Raw genomic sequence first — 6873 nt, 5'->3', positions numbered from 1 at the left:
GGCTGCAGCCACCAGTCTTGGGGCCAAGCGCCGGAAGTGCTCCTCAAACTTCCACCTGCCATCGAGGACGAGTCCCAGGTACTTCATCGTCGACCCGATGGTGATGGAAGTTCCGCCGACAGTTATTGACATGCCCTGAGGTGGCACGTTCCGAGGTCCATGGAAGACTAGGGCCTCGGATTTGTGCAAGGCCACCTCAAGGCCCAGAGCACGTATGCGGTGGACCGCATGTGCCACTCCCGCCGTGGCAAGGTACGCCGCCTCCCGATGGGTACTGCCGCGGGCCGACACGAGGGTGTCGTCAGCGTAGCAGGTCACGCTGACCCCTCGCAACGTGGCCCCGCGCAGCACCCAATCGTAGCCGATGTTCCACAGTAGCGGCCCCAAAACCGAGCCCTGTGGAACACCGCAAGTCACGTCCCTCCTGCTATCTCCCTCCATCGTCGGGAACACCACCGCCCTACCCGAGAAATAGTCGGCGATGGTTCGTCGCAGATAGTCCGGAACGTTGTGGTATCTGAGAGCTTCCAGTACCACTTCCCAGGGCAGAGTGTTGAAGGCGTTGGAAATATCCAACGACACTGCCAGCAACACCCCACCCCGAGAGACCTCCTCCTCTGCGACCTCCCTCAGTCTGGCGACTGCGTCCAGCGTCGAGCGGCCCCGGCGAAAGCCGAACTGCCACTCGCTCAAGCCTGGCTCCATGCTACCGACTAGACGGGCTGCGATTATACGCTCAAAGAGCTTACCCGCTTCGTCGAGCAGCACGATGGGCCGGTAGGCCGACGGCTGATCGGGGGCTCGTCCCTCCTTGCGGATGAGAACGAGCTTACCCGTTTTCCACCGATTCGGGAACCTACCCTGAGCCAGGCAGGCCGAGAACAGTTGGCACATGCCATCGCCCAACTCCTCCGACGCGATCGCCAAGGCGCGTCCCGGTATCCCGTCAGGCCCGGGGGCTGTCCTCTTCGAGCGAAGCTTCAAGACAGCCGCGCACAACTCGGCCTCGGTAACCGGGAACGCCTGGTCCGGCACTTCCCTAACGAACTCGGGCTCCATCGCCGGTGGGACGAACGCTCCGCGCTCAGGAAATAGTTCCTCCGCGATCCGTCCCAGAAGCCGCGGCTGGATGGTGGTGGTGAGCGGGGGTGTCCAGGGTCGGAGCTTCTGCCTCACGACCCTGTACGGTCTCCCCCACGGATCCGCGTCGAGTGACGCCAGCCACTCCACCCATGCCGCTTCCTTCGCCTGCGCGATGGCCTTCCGGAGCGACACGCAAGCCTCCCTGTAGGAGGTGTAAAGAGCCTCCTCCAGGTCGTGATCGCGTATCCGCCTCCGTCTGGACCTGGCGTATTGGCGGCGGGCCGCAACACACGCCCTCCGCAACGTCCGTAGCTCCGGGCGCCACCAGTAGACTCGGCGACGTGGAGTCTGAGGCCTCACCCTCGGCATCGCCGCATCGCAGATGCGAAACAGGGCGGCACCGAGTCGGTCGGCCTCTCGGTCGACCTGGACGACCGGGTCGGAACCGGCGCACCAGGCCTCCACGATGGCCGCCTCTTTTGCCAACTGGCGATCGAGACGACCAAGACTCCACCGCGGACCTTCTGACCGCTCAACAGCGGGCCGGACGACGGGAACCGCGGAGACATCAAATCGGATATATCGGTGATCCGATAGAGTCTCCACCCCCGTCTCCACCCTCCAATCTCGAACACGGCGGGCTAGGGCGATGGACGCGAACGTTAAGTCCACGATCGACTCGCCCTGCTGCCGCACGCACGTGCTCTCCGATCCCCTGTTGATCGCCGTGAGTCCCGATGACACGGCCCACTCCTCTAACACCTCTCCTCTGGCATCGGTCGCAGGGGAGCCCCAAGCCGTGGATTTGGCATTGAAGTCCCCCGCGACGATCACCGGACTCGGTGAGTACTGCCCGACCAGAGCCCCGACCTCAACGAGAAGTTGCTCGAATTCGGCGAGACTCCGGTTAGGAGAGGCGTAGACTGCCACGAACGCCGTTCCGTTGACAACGGCGGCCACGCACCCTCTGCCCTTGGCAACCCTATCGACCGCAGGGGCGCCGGGAATAGCGGGAGCGACGATGGAGATCACTCCCTCGTGGTCGGAGACCCAGTCGTCCCGTAAATGAACGACGTAGGGCTCCGCCACGATTGCCACTCCGATTTGCCACTCCGCCATGCTCTGGACTAGAAGGTCCTGGGCTCTGGCGGAGTGGTTTAAATTGGCCTGGAGACAACGCAGGGCCATTACTGTGCGGTCTCCATGGGCACCTCAGTCCTTTGGGACACGGTGACGGGCCCTTTCGTCACCGCACCTCCCGTTCTTTTAACAGGGCGACCTTTGCCGCCCTGGCACGCCTTACTGCCCAAGACGTGCGTCGCAGTTTTACCGGCCGCTGAGCACAGGATGCAGTTCGCTTCAGCGGCGGTGCATTCGCGGGCCTTGTGGTCGGGCTGGCCGCAGCGGAAGCACAAACGGCTGCGGTCCAAACCCCTGTCACAAACGGCCCCCATATGGCCTTCCTCCAGGCACTTAAAACAGCGGAGTGGCCTCGGCTCGAGCAAAAGCACTCGCGCCGAGATCCACCCCACCTTGACCCTACCAGTAGCCATCAACTTCTTGGCCGCTACGACAGGGCAGCTGAGCCAGAGCGATCTGCAGCCATTGGCAGAACGGACTACCACGCCCGGCCTGATCGCTTCTTCGGAGCATCCTCCCTCGCTGGCCACAGCTGCCACCACCTCCTCCGACGACACCGAGTCGTCCAGATCCATGACTCTGACCTCGACGCATTTCGTCGGTCGATGGATCTGGACCTCTTCCGGGTTGAGGACGCTGCGGAGCTTTTCCGCAAGGGCATCCGCCGACTTCTCGGCGTCAGCGGTGCCCGGCGGAATCTCGAGCATCCGCGCTCCCGTTGCCGCCGTTCTGAAGCGAACCGTCGTCAGGCCAACCTCGCTCAACCTGATCTTACTTTTGGCCTGAGCCAGGACGGTCTCATACTTCAGGCCCTTCTCCTCTGCACCGGGTCTTAAGGTGATCGTGATCACCGCGGTGCGAGGAGAGCGAAGCCTTTTACGCTCCTTCTTCTTGTCCCTTGCCGTTGGGACGGTCTTCGGCGTCCCTGTCTTCGCCGGTGTCGCCTTCTTGGGTGGCTTGCTCGCAGGCTGCCGAACAACAGCCGCCCAAGACACAGAAGAGCTGCCCGGCTTCGGAGTCGGTGCGGGGGCAGTCTTCTTCGCCGCAGCCGCTGCCGCCTCCTGGGCAGCCATACTGGGGCGTTTGGTCTTCTTCTTCGAGGCCGTCTTCGTGCTCGCACCCTTTTCCGCAGCTTTGGCGGCGGACGACACGGGTGGTGCCGACGGTGCCTTCGCAGCAGGGGCCGCAGTCTGCGCTGCTCTGCTCTGCTCTGCCCTGCGGTCTGCGGCCAGCGGAGGTCGCAGCCGAGGCTCCGGAAGGAGGCGCCGCTCGATGCCCTCCATCCGGGCGTTCAGCATATTGCTGAACTGCTCCCGGCTGCTCCTCAACGCTTCCTCCATGATGCGTTTTAAGTTATCCTCGCTCGGTTGTGGCGGCTTCCTACGCATGTCGGCCACTTCCCTTCGCAGTTCAGCCAACTGGCCGGAAAGCTTTGCGTTGGCAGCTTCCAGCCGGGCCACTTCCTCCGACATGGTCAGGGCTCTAAGTTCCGCCACCGCACCTTTGATGGTGTCAGCGGCAGTCTTCAGGGCCCTGACGAAGGTACCCTTCAGGTTGCCTGACTTGTTGGCAACCTGAAGTACCACGTCCAACGCCTCTTTTACTGTATTATCCAGTGCAGCAGACGTCTTTTGAGCATCCTCATTGGTCACGTCCATGTGACGACTCCGATTACGAGCCGCTCTCTCGTCTAAATTCACTTTTGCCGCTTCAGTGTAAGCGGCCAGGGCGTCTTCGGTCTCGAAGCGGTCCTCTCTGGCCTTCGTTTTCGCCGCACGGAGTTCCGCTTGAGACTTGCCCAAGCCCACGTATTTACCGTGAGTGGGCGGCCGGCCTCGCCCTCTCTTGTTTGCGGGTTTAAGCCACCTCGCTGAGTCCGAGTTTTCACTCAGCTGCACGCTCACGTCACTTTCGGAGCCAGAGCAGCTATCCTCAGCGTGTGTCCGCTTTTCGCCCTTCCGCCGCGCATTTGTATCTTCCTTGTGTGGGGAATCGAGTGATTCCACCGTCCGCATACTGCAGACCGACGAGTCCGACTCGGAGAGTCGTTCAGGTCGGCCAGTAGGTCCCTCCTTCGTGTTTTGGTTTCCGGTTCCAGCGCACGCCACCGGGGCGCACACCTCCACCACCATGTCGTCGTGTTCCGAGCTTAAGGAGCTCGGAGTCCTTTTAGGGTTTTTATTTTTGTTCACTTCCATAACTTATCCCACGAGCATGGGGGAAGTGACGGTCCGCCCAGGTGGTGCCCCCTGTACCTGGGTAAGCCTCGCGTAACTCGTCAAGGGTGTCGGCCGGTGCCCTGACGAGGATCGCGGTCGCGACTGAACATCCCATCAGCCATGCATCCCCTCGTGCCGCGTCGCCACTTGGGATTCGGGGTGATTTTTATAGAGGTTGTCTTCCTCACGGTCCGGCCGGTTAAGGCAAGACCCGCGGTCCCGCTCGAAGCCGCGAGACGTGTTCCACGACACCTCACCAGCGGGATTACGCGTTCCTCCTTCGGTCTCCGAGGTCAATAAACCCCGGAGACAAAACATAAAACATGTTATAGACGCCACAAACAAATGTTTAACAAATTACACAACTATTTACAAGCAACGAATGACAAAACAACAACACCAAACGTCACAAACACTCCCCTTTGCCACGAAGCCGCTCACACAGTCCACTCTGCTAATCAGAGAAGTACCAGGAGCGGTCCGTGACATACCCTCCCCGTCAGTCTTAGCCGTTGCCGACGACAAAAGATCGTCGACACCGTTGCCCAGGGTGCGCCACGAGGAGGCGACTGACATGCACCCCAACCTAACCTTTTTTTTTTTTTTTTTTTTTTTTTTATGGTTGGGAAATCCATCATGGAGACCCTCCGCTCTGGGGGAAGAGCGAAGGGTACTGTCAGACTCCTACTGACTAAAACCCAACCCGTGTCCTCCAATTGCCCATGTGTCGGAGGGGCGGGTATCGCCGAAGCATTCGTCGCACCCCTCCGACGGGCGTTGGCGCGCCTGATGTAAAGAGTCAGGCGCGCCCCGTCACTCACTGCGGCTGTCCACCCGGCCGCAGGACTCCACTACGAGGCGCGCGTGCGGAACACGACGCCGCCGCCTCGAGGCCTGTTGCTGGTCGGACGGCGAGACGCCCCGAGTCTGCCGTCCGCAGGCCACGCCCTAGGGTGGTCGTAAGTCGGCGACCACCCTGCGACGCCCAGTTCGTCTGCTGCGGGAGGGGAGAGAGGAGGCAGCCTCTCTCTCCCTTTCCGCCGCCTCCTTTGCGAGCATCACTTCCTCGCAGAAGGTGGCGACGGCGCTCCACCCTGCCTCGCTCCGTACCATCGCGGAGACGACGGCCGGAAGCGAGAGGTTTCCCGCAGCGACACCTACGGCCGCGACGAGGTCACGGCGCTGCTCAGCCCATGCTGGGCACTCCGCCAACGTGTGCAACGCCGTATCGTCGCGACCATCGCCACAATGGTGGCACTGGGACGTCGGCTCCCGACCTATGCGACACAGGTACCTACCGAAGCATCCGTGTCCAGTAAGCACCTGCGTCAGCCGGAAGCTGAGGGCGCCGTGGCTCCTAGTGAGCCACTCCTTCAGGACGGGCCTCACCGCCGCAATAGCGACGGCTTGCCCTGCCGTGGGTCGCGCCAAGCGCGTCTCCCACTCCGCCACTGAGACCTGGCGGAGCTCTGCCCTGCGTGCCTCGATCTGTCGAGGCACCAGGCGCTCACCCCGCTCGACCGCCTCCACGCGCCACCAATAGAGCGACGCGAGGAGCTTAGCCTCGAGGTCCCAGGGCGGCGATCCGGCTAGGAGGCTCGCTGCCTCGAAGGAGATCGTACGGTATCCCCTTATCATCCTGACGGCCATCGCGCGCTGCGGCCTTCTCAGCGCGGCGATGTTGCGGGCCGTCAGGGCATCCGCCCACACTGGCGCGGCGTATAACGCCATCGACCGTACGACCCCCATGTAGAGCCTCCTGCATGAGGAGTTGGGTCCCCCCAGATTGGGCAGCAAGCGCGAGAGCGCTGAAGCGGCGCCCAACAACCGGGGGGCGAGCCGTGTAAAGTGCGGCTCGAAGTTCCACCTACTGTCGAGGACGAGTCCTAGGTATTTCATCGTCGACTCGACAGCGATGGACACCCCTCCTACCATGATGCTGGACCCGGGAGGCGGCTTCATCCTCGGCCCGTGAAAACACAGGGCCTCCGACTTGTGCAGTGCCACCTCCAAGCCCAGCCGCCGGATCCTTCCCACGGCATGCGCGACACCAGCAGTCGCGCGTATGGCCGCCTGCCGGTACGTCTTTCCACGTGCTGTAACCAGCGTGTCGTCGGCGTAACAAATGACGCCGACGCCGTGGATGAACGCACCGCGCAGGGCCCAGTCGTACCCCACGTTCCACAGGAGTGGACCCAAAACGGAACCCTGTGGAACGCCGCACGACGTCTCCCGACGACCCCACCTCTCGCGACCCGGGTACACGACCGCTCGGTTCGACAAGTAGGCCGCGACCACGCGTTGGAGGTAGCGCGGCACTCCGTGGTATCGGAGTGCTTCCCTGATGGTACTCCAAGGCAAGGTGTTGAAAGCGTTGGCGATGTCGAGCGACACCGCCAAGACCACCTCACCCCGGGCGACTGCCTCCTCC

The sequence above is a fragment of the Vanessa cardui genome, chromosome 23 (assembly GCF_905220365.1).
Source record: "Vanessa cardui chromosome 23, ilVanCard2.1, whole genome shotgun sequence".
Lineage (NCBI taxonomy): Eukaryota > Metazoa > Arthropoda > Insecta > Lepidoptera > Nymphalidae > Vanessa > Vanessa cardui.
This window is presented reverse-complemented; position numbering follows the sequence as displayed.